Raw genomic sequence first — 17,338 nt, forward strand, 5'->3', positions numbered from 1 at the left:
GTTTAGTGGGAACAAGCGTTTGGATCACCGGAATCTGACCTGTATGCACAGGTTTTCGGGTGATCCAAAGTCAATGGCTACAAAGGCATTATTTTTTTTCAGTTCATAAAAATATATTTTTTCATCAAAAAAATATAATCCAAGAGTCCATTTCCACTAAATCGAGAATGCTAAACACATATCTGATCTATCATAAAACACCTCCAAATTCGCAAAAATTGGCAGAAACTATTTTCAAGAAATTTATTTTGCTGAAGAAAATTATTTTTAATTAATTTTATTGGTGAATAGAACATGAGAAAAATAAAAAGTTTAATTTCTCACCAAAAAAAGTCTTGGCGTTATTATCCCATTCTAAGCTTTTTGTCACCGTGGATACAACACACTTGGTATGTCGTGGTGGGGCCATGCTCATTGACTCGGGTCTGACATAATGGTAAAGTGAAGCATGAGAAAAGTAGTGCAAGAAAGACAAGTACAGCTTCCTTGTGCTTTGCTTTTAAACAATGAAATTATCCAGCCAAAGCTCAAAGCCTCAAAATGCCATGCTGCCCGAAATACAAAATCTGCATGTTTGCAACTAATTTCAAAGAGTGGATGAGATTAGGGATGTCAATGGGTCGGATTAACCCAATGTCTGACCTGAATTCAAATCCGATTAAAAATCAGATTCGGATTTGGTATCGATTTTGCATTGAAATCTAAATCCTAGTAAAATAGGAAACCGATTAAGTGTAAATATTCTGTTTTAGGCTACTCGGATCCAGATTCAGTTTTATCTTTTTTTCATCCGATTCCGAATCCAATAAGGTCAGATTCGGTAAACCTAAATCCAGATATGATTAGAAATCAGATTTGGATTCGGTATAGATTTTGCATTGAAATCCAAATCTAAATCTTATTAAAATCTGAAACCGATTAACTGGTAGGATCCAATTTCAGTTTTAACTTTTTTTCATCCGATTTTGAATCCAATTAGATCAGATCCAATTAAGTGTAATGACTAAATCCGACCCGTTGACATCCCAAATGAGATTTTTAGATGGGGCAGAATAAATACGTGGCAGCATGAAACTATGGCACCTTTTTTTTGTGTGCAAACTTTGGGTAGCCCATCTAGGTTCAGACTCAAGTAGAACCAGACTCAAACCTGATTTGACATGATGATACTGGGTTCGGACCCGGGTCTAATCGGACCCATCATAAAAAACCATACCTGAATCCTATAAGCAGCGGTGGGACCAGGCTCGTTGTCTGTTCATGTCTGCATTAAAAATGGATAAGAACCAAACCGTTGCGGTGGGACCAGGCTCGTTGATTTTTAGATGGGGTCTGGAAAGACGTTTTCTTCTAGTCTGACGTCATAGGAAAGCGAAGCAAGAGAGAACAAGAGGGAGGGAAGCTTACTCGCGCTTTCCTTTCAATAATGAAAGAAACAAATGAATTAAAAGAAGATGGTGAGAGGCTTTATGGTAGTGTTACCTCTCTCGGCTATAAAGGGATGGTAGAGGTTGGACTAAGACTGGGCAGATTGTAACTCCCGTTTAATAGCTTCTCTGTATCTAAGAAGAAAGACCATCACGTAGCTTGTGTGAGGTTAAGAGGAAGTGCATGGAGGACGAGGCAGCAGGCCCATCAATGATGCCATCAAAGCATGGTGGGTTTGAGTTTGATGTGTTCTTAAGTTTTTCAGGGAAGGATACACGCAACGGCTTCACGGGCCATCTCCACCAACGACTGCAACAGCATGGCATAAAAGCCTTCATAGACAGTGAGAAGTTGGAAAAGGGCCAAAGAATCGATGAACTGTTGAAGCACATCGACGGATCAAAGATTTTTGTGCCCATCTTCTCCAAAAAGTACGCACACTCCAAGTGGTGTTTAAAGGAGATAGCCAAGATGGTGGAGATTAACAAAAAGGCTGAGAAAGAGAGGCCAATCATTCCCGTGTTCTTTGATGTTTCTCCTGATAATGTCAAGCATCAGACAGAGTCATTTGGAGAAGCTTTTGACAAACATCAAAAGAAATTGGATGATAAAAAGGTGAACGAGTGGAGACACGCCTTGAAAAGAGCAGGGGAGATTTCTGGGTACTGTCTCCCTGACACAGATGGGTCAGTAACAACCTCTCTCTCTCTCTCTCTCTCTCTCTCTATATATATATATATATATATATATATATAATGACCACACACAGATGTGTCCAACATTGTTTGTTTGCTAAGGATGAAACGGCGTTGATTTTTTAATCCCTTTAAAAACCCAATTAGTTGTTATAATGACATGATTCAAAACAATGGCTACGAAGGCATCAATTTTCTCAGCTCCTAAAAATACATTTTTTCATAAAAAAATATGATCCAAGAATCGATTCTCACTAAATCAAGCAACGGGACAGAACGAGAAAAAAGGGCCTAATATGTTCAGGTGTATATATATATATATATATATATATATATATATATATGTGTGTGTGTGTGAAAATGAAAACCGACAAAATGGTGCTAAATGAAACATGCAATTGGATTTTTGGCGTTTTTTCAAAATGCTGAGAACAGATGTGATGATGTGATCGGTATGCTTGTTTTTTTTTGTAGAAATCACTTCTTGGAACATTTGATTCCAATACATGAATATGTTTTTATAAGGTTTGAAAAAATCAACGGCTTATAATTTTCATAAAGTTTTTTAGTTTCTAAATACTGTTTTTTTTATCCAAAATGCATGATCTAAGTGTATTTTTTAGTAAATTTTTGAGACTCCATATTCCAAAGGGGTTTGTCGTAGTGGAATGGGGCCAAGGCCACTATGTAGGCGTTCTAGGCTCAAATCTCAGGGGCATCTCTTCTTGCACAAGAGAAAGCGTGGCCATTCCCTAGGGGCAAGGGGGTAGGCCCACAGAATTTTACACTACAAGGACAGTCACCGAAAGGATGAGAGGCAGAGCAAGTGCCGCTAGGTCTCTATTCTTAAGTGTGGTTTCTTTGTGTAAATATAAAAAAATCATGCTAAACACATCCATGGGATCAGAATTTGAAACAAAACTCTGAAACCCAATAACATGTTTCCTTTGGCACTGTGCCCATTATATATATATATATATATATATATATATATATATATATATATATATATATATATATATATATATATATATATATATATATAGCATTTGCTACAATCCTAGAATCACAGTTTTTGGAATAAAGACGTGTCTTTTTGAGGTTTGAAAATTTGATACAATGTTGGCTGTTGATCTTTCAACCTTCATAAAATCCTATATATGTCAAAAAAACATGATCCAAAGGCCAATTTTTGCTAAACTTGATATGTAGTCACATATGGAGGGCCAGATGTGCAACAAAACTAAAAAAATTACATTTTTCACTTAGTTTCCACCTATGAGGGTAGCAAACATTATCCCTATATCCCAGTATATACATATATAGGGCGCATCTATGGAGGTATTGTAGCAGCTTATGGTGGTATATCCTTGATTTAGAGAGATCTGCATGTTTAATATATTCTATTTATTATTTTCATGTATTAAAGTTAGTTATACACTACCGGTCCCAAGCCCGGATAAAAGAGGAGGGTTGCGGTAGGCCTCATACCCTATGAATATGAATCAATATGAGAATTTTGTTGGGGCTCTCCTTACTGAGGGACGCGTTGTACTCTATAGGCTCGGAGGCAGTGATAAATGGGCAAGGGTTGCTAGGTCGTCGCCCAAAAGCGATGCGTCACACCGGTGCCCGGGTGTGGTGTCAAATCGGCAAGTGTTCCCTCACTTTGTTGGACGGGTGGGGGTAAAGAAAATAGTTCAAGACCATAAAATTAGGTTAGCCAGTTGAAACATAAGGTAAGTTGGTAGAGTTAGTAGATGTTATGTGTAGGAGAAAGAATGATATTTTATGTCTACAAAAGGCCAAATGGGTAGGTGAGAAAGCAAAAGTGATAGAACCTTGGGGATATAAGATTTGGTATATAGGAATAGGAATGGAGTATGAATTGTTATTAGTCGTGAGTTTATAGATAATGTAGTTGAGGTCCGTAGGAAGGGTGATAGGATTTTACTTATTAAATTAGTATTAGGTACAAATATTATTAATATTCTTAGTGTTTATGCACCTCAAGTAGGTTTAGATGATTCCATTAAGCATCAATTTTGGAAAGATTTAGATGAAGTAGTACAAGGGATATCTTATGGAGAAAAGTTTTTCATCGACGGTGACCTTAATGGACATGTAGGCATTAGTAGGGATGGATTTGAGAGTATCCATGGAGGCTATGGTATAGGAGAAAGAAACGAAAGTGGAGAAAGAATTTTAGATTTTGGTTTGTCCTATGATATGATCTTAGCAAACACTTGGTTTAGAAAGAAGGAGTCTCACCTATTAACATTTAAAAGTAGGGTTAATACGAGTCAGATAGATTTTTTTCTACTTAAAAAGAGAGATAGGGGTTGTTGCGTCGATTGTAAGGTTATACCGGGAGAAAGTGTAGCTACACAACATACAGTCTTAATTTTAGATCTTAGAATTAGAAAATGTCGCAAAAGGGATAGACATAGAATAGATCTTACAATTAAGTGGTGGGCACTGAAAGAAGCTAAACAAGGAATGTTTGTAGATCTGGTAGTTAAGGAAGCTGATTGGTGTCTCGAGGAGGATTCAGAATTAATGTGGAATAAGATAGCGGGTGGCATAAGAAAGGTGGCTAAGGAGGTATTGGGTGAGTCTAAAAGCGATGCACCGCTAGGTAAGGATACATCACGGTGGAACGAGGATGTCAAATTAGTTATTAAAGTTAAAAGAGAGTGTTATAGAAATCTTATTAAGAGTCATGATAATGAGAATTTGAAGAAGTATATGACAACAAAGAAGGAAGCTAAAAAAGTAGTTCGTAACGCGAGGGATAAGGTATATAAGGAGGTTTATGACAAGTTGGATACCAAAGAGAGCGAGAAGGATATTTATAGGCTTACAAAGATGAGAGATAGGAAATCGAGGGATCTGAGTATGGTTAGATATATTAAAGATGAAACACAAAGGGTTTTAGTCAAAGATGAGGAGATTAAGGAGAGATGAAAAGATTATTTTGACAAGCTATTTAATGAAAGTCATGCTCAGGATTTTAGAGACTTCTTCATTCATTTTCATGAGATGAATCATGACTTCATGCGCAAGATTCAAAAGAAAGAAATTGCAGAGGCTTTGAAGAAAATGAAATCAAGAAGGGCAGTTAGCCCTAATGGTATACCTATCGAGGCTTGGAAATGCTTGGAAGAGAAAAGTTTAGAATGATTGACAAATCTTTTTAACAAGATTTAGCGGACAAATAAGATGCCTAATGAGTGAAAGAAAAGTACTTTGGTGCATCTATATAAGAATAAGGGTGATATATAAGATTTCATATACCATCGTGATATAAAACTCATGAGTCATACTATGAAACTTTGGGAGAGGGTGATTGAGTATAGGTTGAGGAAGGTTGTCGTGATATCGGAGAATCAATTTGGTTTTATGCCTGGAAGATCAACTATGGAAGCTATACATCTTCTTAGACAACTTATTGAGAGATATAGAGAGGAACAAAGATTTGCATATGGTTTTTATTGATTTGGAGATGACATACGATAGAGTACCTAGGGATATTCTCTGGTGGACAATGATGAAGAAAGATGTTTCTCTCAAGGACATTACTATAATTAAAGATATATACGAAAGAGTAGTAACCAATGTTCGCACTTGTAGAGGGGTGACAACCAATCTTCCTATAATGGTTGGGTTACATCAAGGATCTGCTTTAAGCCCTTTCCTATTTGCTATAGTGATGGATGAGCTTACGAGATCAATTCAAGAAAATGTGTTGTGATGTATGTGTTTGCTGATGATATTGTTTTGATTGATGAGTCTAGAGTTGAGGTTAATGCTAAGTTAGAATTATGGAGACAGACATTGAAAGCAAAGAGATTTTAAGTTGAGTAAGAGTAAGACAGAATATATAGAATGTCGGTTTAGTAAGCAACGGAGTAATGATGGGAGTGTAGTGAAGCTTGGTGAGCAAGAAATATCGGTGGATGGTTGTTTCAAATATTTGGAATCTATCATTCAATAATATGGAAAAATTGATGGGGATGTAAATCATAGGATAAAGGTTGGGTGGATGAAATTGAAAAGTGTAATTGCAGTGTTGTACGATCGTAGAATGCCATTGCGGTTGAAGGGAAAGTTTTATAGAACGACAATTAGGCTTGCTTCACTATATGATACGGAATGTTGGGCTGCCAAGAGACATCATATTCAAAAAATGAGTGTAGCTGAGATGCGTATGCTTAGATGGATGTGTGAAAATACAATAAAAGATAAGACTCAGAACGAGGAGATACGTAAGAAGGTAGGTGTTGCATCCATTGAAAATAAGATGAGAGAAAATCGTTTACGGTGGTTTGGACATATTCGGCGAAGGCCTAATGATGCTCCAGTTAGAAGGATGAAAAAATGAGAAAATATATTAGTTAAAAGAGGTCGGGGTAGGCCTAGGAAGACTTGGATGGAGATGATAAGAAAGGATATGAATGCTTTGAACCTCACCGAGGACATGGCATTGGATAGAAATGATTGGAGGAGAAGGATTCATGTGGAAGACCCAAAATGATTTTCTTTTTTGGTTCATATCGTCGACCCCAATTGTTTTGGGATGAAAGCGTAGTAGTAGTTGTTGTTGTTGTTTATTTTCATGTTTTAAAGTTGACTAAAATATGATGTTTTATATTATATATAAACCACTCTTATTTTCATGAATTATGAGACATTGATTTTCATGGTCTAAAAAATTGAATCTTATGATGTATTAAACATGGAAAAACTTCTAATATACTAAATAAATCATGTTAAACCGATCTGGATCATTAGATTTACTGTTTGGTGGTTAGATCTATGCTAGCAAGAGTGTGTACCACCCTATGGTACCATGGGACAGAACAACTATATATCACCCACCACTCTCTCTCTCTCTCTCTCTCTCTCTCTCTCTCTCTCTATATATATATATATATATATATATATATATATATATATATATATATATATATAGGTAATGAACTAACGGTCTAAAAATAATAGGTGCGAGATGTATCAACTCAACCTAATTACGTACATGTGTTCAATATGGTTTGTTTAGAAAGGATTAAGCCTTGAATTTTATTTTTCTGATGTAAAGCATGATTTTTTGAGTTCTAAAATTTTGGCACATTACGGGCCATTAAATGAGTTTTAAATAATTGAATTGTGACATGTAAGTAGGTTTTTTAAAGGCTCAAAAAAGTCAATACTAAAGTTCACAACTCAAAAGTCTTATTTTTAGATCGAATCAATATTATCTAATTTTTTATCCTTCCCAAATAAACTGTGTTGAACACATCTATATACTCAAATTGAGTCAATAAAACTTAAACCTGTTATTTCCAGCACAATTGCTCTATGCCTTTAATAGCGCTTTTGAGTTAAGAAACTTTGGACCATTGACTTTTGAAAAATTTGATCTACAAAAATTAGAATTCTTTTAAGAAAAGAAAAGTGTGATTTTTACTCATTAGTTCCTTACCTTCATTAGTAGCAAATATTTACACTATATATAGAAGTTGGATAATGTTCTTTAAGCCTTGGAATTACTTATTTGTTGTTGTCATCAATTTGCAGGAATGAGGCAAAACTGGTCAGTCTTATATGCAAGGAGGTATCTAATTTATTAAGAAAGGGCACATTTGACATAGATCCTTTAATTGGGATCGATTCTCAATTAAATGAAGTGTTGGAGATGTTGGACAGGTATACAAATGTTGTTTGTCTTATTGGAATTTGGGGACAAGGTGGCATCGGAAAGACGACAATTGCGATGACAATCTATAATAAGCTATCTACTAAATATGATGGTAGTTGTTGCTTCATCAAAGATGTTCGCGAAAATGCCAATCGTAAGGGACTTCCTGCACTACAAACTAGGCTAATTTCTGACATTTTAAAAGAAAATATTGACATCCATGCTGTTGAAGAAGGAATTAACTTGATCAAGGATAGAATGAGTAGTAAGAAAGTTCTCCTAATTCTTGATGATGTGGATGACAAGAAGCAACTTGATGCATTTATAGCCATACGAAATCCTTCGAAGCAAGCGGAATGGTTTGGTGCAGGAAGTAAGATTATTGTTACAACAAGGGACAAAGACATACTCCTAAATCATGGACTGAAGGAAGACCAAATTTATGCCATTGAAGAACTGGGAGATGAGCATTCACTTCAGCTATTCAGTCATCATGCATTTGGGAATGACAAACCAATAGCAGAGTTTAAAAAACTATCTATGGAAGTTGTGAGAGTAACCGGGGGACTACCACTAGCTCTTGAAGTACTTGGTTCACTCTTTTATGGTAAAAATGATAGAAACGAATGGCAGAAAGTGTTGACAAAACTGAAACTAGTTCAACATGAAGATATTCTTGAAAGGTTAAAAATAAGTTATGATTCACTGGAAGATTGTGAGAAGCGCATATTTTTAGACATCGCATGTTTATTTATTGGAAAGAAGAAACAATATCCAGTTTACATGTGGGAGGATTGCCATTATTTCCCAAGCGTGTCACTCAAAGCTCTCGAACACAAGTCTCTTATTAGTATTGATGATAATAATACTTTTAGAATGCATGACCAAATTCGAGATATGGGAAGGACTATAGTTCAAAAAGAAGGCGATTTAAACCCTCTAAAGTACAGCAGGCTGTGGGATGCGGATGACATAGAAAGGGTGTTGGAGGAAGCTGAGGTATGATCTAAACTGATTTCTATCTTTATTTTCATAGTATTAGAGCTTTGAATATTGGCATAAGAATAATTATGGCGTATTCTATATATCTTTTATTTTTCATAATATTAAAAAGTCTGTCACTAACACAAGATTGATTTCATAGGCACAGGTTTGAGTGAATATTGAGCTAATAAATTAGACAACATTGCTTCTTGTTCAAAAGTTCAGAAACTTGGCCTAGATTGGCATTGGTAATTTCACAGTCAAACAATGGAATCTAGATATTGGATTACTTCTAGCCATCTTAGAGCACTTCTCTCTCTCTCTCTCTCTCTCTCTCTCTCTCTCTCTCTCTCTCTCTCTCTCTATATATATATATATATATATATATATATATATATATATATATATATAGAGAGAGAGAGAGAGAGAGAGAGAGTAACAAATAATGCCAAGATTTTGAAAATGGCGCAATATTTTTGAGACTTATTTCCAAAGCGTAAAAATCCCATTAAGAGGCTTTCAAAATCTTAATATTTTGTGAAATTATGGCAAAAACATCGCGATATTAACATAACTTAGAATGATAAAACCTCGTCAACAACCAACAAATTAGTGGAAAAAAAATGTTCGAAAAAGTAGTGCTGACGTGGGAAACTCCATGTGAGCAAGCAGATTTATTAGCCCACATGAATGGTCCAACCATTTCAAATTTCAAGTATGTTGCCAAGCAAAGAGAGTTCCTTTCTAGCTAGAGTTGGAAAAGGTAAGGACTCTTTTTCCTCATCGATATTGGGCTACTTTTTGGATCCTTGGACTCATATCCAATCAATATCTTATTCACATTGAGATATATAAGTATCTATTATAAACTTTTGCTGGTAGTTTTTACTTATGTATAATAAATTTTGACAAAATCTATATTTTTACAAATATCCACGTGCCAAGAAAATCTCCACGTTTTTACAAATCTGTATTTTGCCGACCTATTTGAAATCAATCTTAGTTTCTAAGAAACTTAGTTTTGCCTCATGTTATCCAAACGGGGACTAAGAATAAGAATTTTTAGTTTGGAATAGATGCAACATCTTATATGCATCTTTAATAGGTCTTGATAAGGGGCCCGGCCCAGCCCATATGCCTGACTCATTGCCTACCCGTGAGGCCCAAGGGCACTAAACTAGTCTTAAATGGTCCACAAGCTAATATATATATATTTTTTTGAAATAAAAAACAAAGAGATTAAAAAGAATTAGTACAAGTAGGGGTAGTTGGTGACGAGGGGTGACCCCACCACAATAGGAACACAAGTAAACAACATAAAAGAAACGGTAAAAACCTAAGATACGTCATAAAACCCAACACAGCTTTGCAAAATCCATTTATTTTTGGCAAAAAATCCAAAACCCCCATTCAATATAAGTTTCCTATACTCTGCGGGCAAAAATTCAATACCCCCGTCCATTTTGAAACCACGTATTTGCAACATGTAAGCATGAGAGGTTTTCAAAATGCATGTATATATAAAACAATGATAAGAGCAGAGCACCTAGTAGAAAGTACAAGTGCAGGTTGCATCTTATCAATCAGACTTGATAGATGCATCCACATAGTCTATTTGATAGGGAATCATGTTTGAATGATGTTTTTCAAAATTATACTCAGAAATCGTTTTCAACGGTGGGGATTAATTACATCTATATGGTCAGATTTGTCGAAAACACCTCTACATTTGAATTCTGAAGGTAAAACAACAGATGGGAGAGAGACTTAAAAGGACCCGACTTTTCTACCCTACCAATTAATGTTCATGCGCCTGTGGCAGTCATTCGAGACGGCCATGACTGCGGTTATTAAAAAAAGTAATGGTGACGGTGCACAATGACGCGTGTTACCAATGTGACAATTAAAAAGGCAATTTCTCGCTAGATATTCAAAATATCACAAGATTTATGAAAAAAAGCATAAAATACAGCAATTTAAACATGATATTTACGATTTAAATGGCTATTTATCGTAAAAATGCATATTTTTATTTTTAAATAATTTTTTATTAATATTTTCTTATAAAAATATTTTGTATACTTTTAATTTATTTTTTTATTGCCAATTTTTTGCCGGAAAAATGTGAGATTTATGAAAAAATTTCAAATTCTTGCAACTTTTTTAAAAACGACATTTTGCCGATAAAGACTTTTGTCACTATGTCTGTTTCAATAAGGTCTTGATATAAAACACATGGGTTGGAACTTTCTAGAGGATCAAGATAAGTCCAAGATAGGATCAATGTCTAAGTCTTAACGTTTTGGTTTAAATATGAGGGTACAATGAGTCTTTAAGGCAGGTGAGTGTCAATAACATTTTAGTTTCAAGAGAAGTACGGTTTAGAATCCTTAAATAATTTAAGTTTTAAGAGAAAGGATTCTTCGGTCTATAAAAAAGGGACGTCATTTGCTTTGTATTTTAGATTTTTTCGTGCTTGTTTCTTCAAATATGTTAGCATGACAAAGAAATGAATTGAAAACATAAGACCCTTAAGAAGAGTCTCCCTTGCAACATTGTTTCTATTTGAATCGGTTGAAGGTCAGAAATTTGAGTCAGACAACTTTGTGGATGAGTTGGTGCATGCGATCCTCAAGTCTGCTTGATGAGTCCAAACATGCACGTTCTCGGATTCTTGCTAACCTGATTCGGTCTCTTTCCTTTCTTATTTGTGCAGGTATCCGAGCTCCCTCTCATCCAAGGCATGACTTTTTGGAATATGGGCTACAGACATAAGCATTTGAGCAAGGAGGCATCTGAAGCAATGACCAATCTCAAGATCCTTGATAACATCAACTATGGGTCTGAAGATGATGGGCCCATACACCTCCCAAGGAATCTAAAATATCTGACGTTGTATTATGGTGGTTGGGATACGGTTCGGTTTCATAACGATCGCCTCAAGGGACTCGTTGTCCTCAACCTATGGGGTGGTGACTTTGAAGACATGGGTAACATGGTTAGTAGTCACAAAAATAGTAAGAATAAAAACAACACTGATGCATTTCCATCTTCAGTGTGCAAAATCAAATATGGAAAAGCGGCAAGCATCCCATGATTCAAATGCCTATTTTAGGCGGAGCCAACGCGTTTTGTGCCTTTTGATTAAGGTACCAAGAATGAGTGATGGCCATTTGGTCATGGGAATTTGAGTCACATGCATGCATGTATGTGTTCATCCTAGTGATGAACAACATTGAACAAGGTCGCCTTTTCTTTTACTCCCAGTTTCTCATATGTTTTTTATGCATACAATGTTTTTGTTAATATAAAAAATAATAATAATAATAATATTGATCTGCAGGTGCTTCCAAGGCTAAAGGTCCTCGATCTCAGTTACTGTAAGAACCTCATCCGCACTCCTGATTTCACTCATCTCCAGTGCTTGGAAAAGCTGCTGCTCGACCACTGTTGGTCACTGAAAGAAATTGATGAATCAATCGGGCATCTTAAGAAGCTGGTTTTCTTGAGTATGAAATGGTGTGAGAAACTAGAATGGCTGCCGGAAGGGGTAGGGGACTTGGAATCCCTAGAACAACTTGACCTTGAGGGATGCTATCGCCTAAGAAGAATACCTGATTCATTACGAGGCTTAAAGAAGCTGTCTGAATTGACTCTTGAGGGCTGCACATCATTGGAGAATATACCAATCTTCATCGGAAAGGTCACTTCTTTACTGGTGCTGAATCTCGATGAATATAGTTCGTTAAAGCTGCTACCTGATTCATTAGGAGACTTAAAAAACCTTCATGAGTTGTCTCTACGAGGCTGTAAATCATTGGAGCAAGTACCAAACTCCATTGGAGGGTTGGAGTCTTTGGAAGGACTCGATCTTAGTAGCTGCACTTCGATAAAAGGGATTTCTGATTCCATAGGGAACTTGAAGAAGCTTCGTCGTTTATCTCTAGAAGAGTGTCACTCTTTGAATGAAATTCCCCATTCCATCGGTTGGTTGGAGGCTTTGGAAGAGCTCAACCTGAAGGGCTGCACCTCGATGAAAGGGATACCTAATTCGTTAGGAGACTTGAAGAAGCTTCCTATTTTATCTCTAGAAAAATGTCAATCTCTGAAAGAAATTCCCGATTCCATCGGTCGGTTGGAGGCTTTGGAAGAGCTCAACCTGAAGGGCTGCACTTCGATAAAAGGGATACCTAATTCGTTAGGGGACTTGAAGAAGCTTCGTAGTTTATCTCTAGAAGAGTGTCACTCTTTAAATGAAATTCCCCATTCCATTGGAATGTTGGAATCTTTGGAAGAGCTCAACCTGAAGGGCTGCACTTCGATAAAAGGGATACCTAATTCGTTAGGGGACTTAATGAACCTAACTCATCTATACCTAGAGGTTTGCAATTTGCTTGAACAATTTCCAGATTCCCTTGGATGTTTGAAATCTTTGCAAGTGCTACAAGTTGTTGGAGATCCGAATATCCATCCTGAGCTATCTTCAAGAGACTTTGAGGAACTCCATGTGGATTTTATTAGTAACCTTTCCCAATTAAAAGAACTTACCTTGCGTGGCCTCCCTAGGCTCCAGTCTCTTCCTTCGCTTCCCTCTTCTCTTGTTACCATTCATGTCTCAGATTGTACTGCTTTGAGAAAAATATCAGACATCTCAAACCTGGAGCAGTTAGAGGAATTGAGACTCTCAGAATTGTACTGATGTTCCAGGCATTGAAAGCCTCCCGTCTTTACAAAGGTTGTACTTACCTGGTTGTTCACAAAATGCGCTTTTTGACATGATTCACAGATTGTCACAGGTACGTACCTTCTTGCTTCATGGTATGTAGACTGGGTTACAGCTGCTGTTTTTTTTATTGAGACATTGATTGAGTTAACACATCATGTGTCAGAGATTTATTAGAGTGATTGGTATAGCACATTTCGTGATATGTATGAATGATTGGAAACCGTGTGTGGTTCCCCACTTGCAGGGGCAGATCAGGTCATGCATCGAATGAGTTTTAAACCCATTCGACCATTGGGTTTCAAGCCCAGACCAACCTCTCGTTAAAGTAACGAGAATTTCAAAAAACTTAAAAAAATAATAAAAAAAAAATAATGAGTTCACTGATTCCTCCTACTTTTTATAAGCTTACCTCTCTCTCTCTCTCTGCATCTTCGTCCCCTTACCTCTGCTCCTCTCTCTCTTAGCCATCTTCCCCTTCAGCTTTCACCTTACCTCTCTCTCTCTCTCTCTCTCTCTCTCTCTCTCTCTCTCTCTCTAACACGTCGATCCAGGCTGTCTCATCCCTGCACAGGGACCATTGCAATTTTTTTTGGGTATGCCTAGAGTTTAAGGGTTTTATATTTTACTTCTTATTTTTGCATTTTAGTATTGATGCAAAATTTTAATCCAGTATACTTAGGTTTTTATAGTTTTGTATTTTAATCTCTATTTTTTTTATTTATTAGGTGAATGCATTCTAAATCTATTTTTTTTTATGCTTAGATTTTAGGAGTTTTATATTTTAGTTTCTATTTTTTATAATTTATTGGGTGAATACATGCTAAATTTGATTTTTTTTCAGGCATGCTTAGAATTTTAAGGGTTTTGTATTTCAATGACTATTTTTTTAATTTATTAGAAGAATGCATGCTAAATATGATATTTTAGGGGGTTTTCTATTTTAATCCATATTATTGCATTATATTGTATTAATGCAAGCTAATTCTGCTTTTTTTGAGGTATGGTTAGATTTTAAGGCTTTTTTATTTTAGTCTTTATTTTTTTAATATATTTAGTGAATGAATAATAAATATGATTTTTTCAAGCATGCTTAGACTTTAGGGGGTTTTGTATTTTAATCCCTATTATGGAAATTTATTGAGTGAATGCACTCTAAGTCCTATTGTTTTTTAGGTATTGTTAAATTTTAGGAGTATGCATTTTGGTCCCTATTTTTTTAATTTATTGGTTGAATACAGGCTAAATCTGATTTTTTTTTCAGCCATGCTTAGATTTTATGGGGTTTTGTATTTTAGTCTCTATTATTGCAATTTATTGAGTGAATGCATGATAAGTTCAATTTTTTTGTTAGATTTTAAGGGTTTTGCATTTTAGTTCTTATTTTTTCAATTTATCGGATGAATGTTTTATTCCTTTATGCTCTTCACTTTAGATACATTTGAGATCAGTGAGACCAAGAGATCCGACTCCTTCTAACCTCATTTATATTGAGGTAATTATAGAATTGGATGAGCACATGATGTTTTTCTCATAATTCAAAGCTAGTGCAATTGCTGGGTATGTTGTTTGCATGGTTAGAATTGTTTGTGATTGTATAATTATGTATCACTAACTATATATTCCTGCACATAAAGTAATATTTCTTGCTACATACTTTGAGCACTGTTGGTTTATCTAGAAGTATAGTTTGGTTGCAACTGTTTCATGATATCTTGTGTTTGAAACTATGAATATCTTGGAAACAGTTTTGGAATGTGAAAGCTTTCTGTAGTACCTTTAAATATTTCTTTATCAAGGAGTTGGACCAACTTCGGTGTCTCCAATAATTTTTTGCATTGATAAAATTCTTGTGTTTCTCTGTTGAGTGTGTTCCTCTGCATGTTCTTTTTGATGTCAAGATTTGCCTTAATAATGAAAAATGATATAAGATTTTTGAATCAGTATTAATGGTACCATGCAGTTCTGACATTGTGCAGGTAGCATACTAACATTATTATTGCTATCATCATCATCATCTTCTTCTTCTCTAGTGATTTACTGGAAGAGAGTAAATTGTCAAGCTTGCTTTAGTGGCATTCTATTGCAATCATGGTCACACGATTTTGGCATATATGGCCTTATTGCTAATGTATTTGCCACATAGGTGATGATGCGCTATCACACATATCTGGCATCATATTGGGGTTGTTGGTTTTGTCTTAAATATCTTCGTCATGGTTGTAATTAAGAAAAATATTTCTGTTGTGTTAGTACTTGTTTCTGTATGGTATAGTTGTCATTGACGATTGGCATTAAAAGTGCAATATTGTCCTTGAAATCAATGAGGTGCCTCTCTTCATTGGCTTTCTTTATTCTGATACTCGTCATTTTATTCTCTTTTTTATTGTGTAAATGGTCCTATCAGGGCGTCTTCTTAATTTTTCGCCTATCATGATCTAAAAATTAGCCATTTCCTTTGGAAAAGGTCGTTTCAAAAAATGGTAGGCCTTCATCCTTAAGGTTGACTTTGAAGTGCACGAAAAAGTTTTTTAGTTTAGCATTGGCATCATCTAGGTATTTCCGATCTAACCTAATAGTAACTTTTTGATGTATGATCCTACTCTATAATGGTTCTTTGGAACTGAAAATACTAGGACAACTTTTTTGTTGCCGGGCAAGCTGACCTATTTAGATTTGAAACTGGTGACCCCTCGATTATTTTGATGATATATGCAAGTTTTAGTTCTGTTTTTGTGGGCTTGACTCTGTGAAGGGATCCTGTTCTGCTACCAGGCTCCTGCGTTATGATGAATTTTGTGGCGATCCAATGGTTACTTTTGGATCCCATATGTTTTTATTATAATCCCAATTTTGTGTCACGTTTCATTATTAAATTATCTTTAGTTTCTTACATGTGTTTCCTTGCAGCATGAACAACTCGAAAGTTAATGTTTTCTCTTTTCAGGCCACCAGGTACCTAAATAACGACTGCACTCCTGAAGAGGCCGTCAATTACAACAACAAAAAGAAGTTGCTGCGTTTTTTATGCGAAATGGTGGTAGACATGATCAAGGGTAAAACGTCCGAGGAGGTCCGAAAGATATTCAACATCAAGATTGAATTGACGCCTGAAGAGGAGGAAGAAGTGCGACGTAACAATCAATGGGCATTTGAATGAGAAACTTTTGGACCCCCCAGAGATGGTGGTTAGTCATCAACTGATTCATGGTGAAAGTAGACTTTTGCAATGCAGTTGTCTTTGTTTTGAACATCTAGTCGATCCTTTTGCCTGGACCCAGGACCCTTTTAATTTGCTGGTGATGATGTAAATAGGATTTTATAGTAGTCAGGGCCCTCACTAGGTGGCAACACTTTCTATCCTTCTAAGTTGTGCTCATCTGAAGAACGTCGACTATTTGTCTGTTTGAATGATTTATAATTATGCTAGTTTTGTGCAGCTTCAAAGGATTTATGTTCTGTGTTTGCTTCTTTTTCCTGTCAAGGCATTATTATCCCTGCTTTCCTTATAGGGGTTGTTGAGCTGGCCACTTATCCCGTGCTCTTGTTCTTTGGGAATGATTCCCTCTTTTGGCCGATTGACTGACCTTGATTCTTGCTTGGTTTAGGGCCATGCCCCACGGAAGACCACAGTGTATGACTGAGAGTTACAACATTCTTTTTTCTCAACTGTAGAAGGTGGTTGTGTTGGAACTTTGATGAAAGTGAATCGCCCATCTACTTTTGAGAAGTTTCAAAATTTTGATTTGTGGATTCGTACTTATTGCATGAGTAAAGGTTGTTCTTAGCTATGCTCTTTATTGTTTT

At 35.9% G+C, this 17,338-nt stretch overlaps 1 pseudogene across 1 annotated transcript; it reads left to right on the forward strand.

Annotated features, from left to right (window-relative positions):
* The first annotated feature begins 1,524 nt into the window (after positions 1 to 1,524).
* LOC149831066 (TMV resistance protein N-like) lies at positions 1,525 to 16,985 on the forward strand (annotated as a pseudogene). Its single transcript, XR_016433262.1, has 5 exons — positions 1,525 to 2,114; positions 7,704 to 8,823; positions 11,525 to 11,806; positions 12,152 to 13,604; positions 16,479 to 16,985. The product of XR_016433262.1 is annotated as a TMV resistance protein N-like (transcript).
* The last annotated feature ends 353 nt before the right edge of the window (positions 16,986 to 17,338 follow it).

Source organism: Nuphar pumila, chromosome 7, assembly GCF_984573655.1.
Source record: "Nuphar pumila chromosome 7, dmNupPumi1.hap1.1, whole genome shotgun sequence".
NCBI classification, from domain to species: domain Eukaryota; kingdom Viridiplantae; phylum Streptophyta; class Magnoliopsida; order Nymphaeales; family Nymphaeaceae; genus Nuphar; species Nuphar pumila.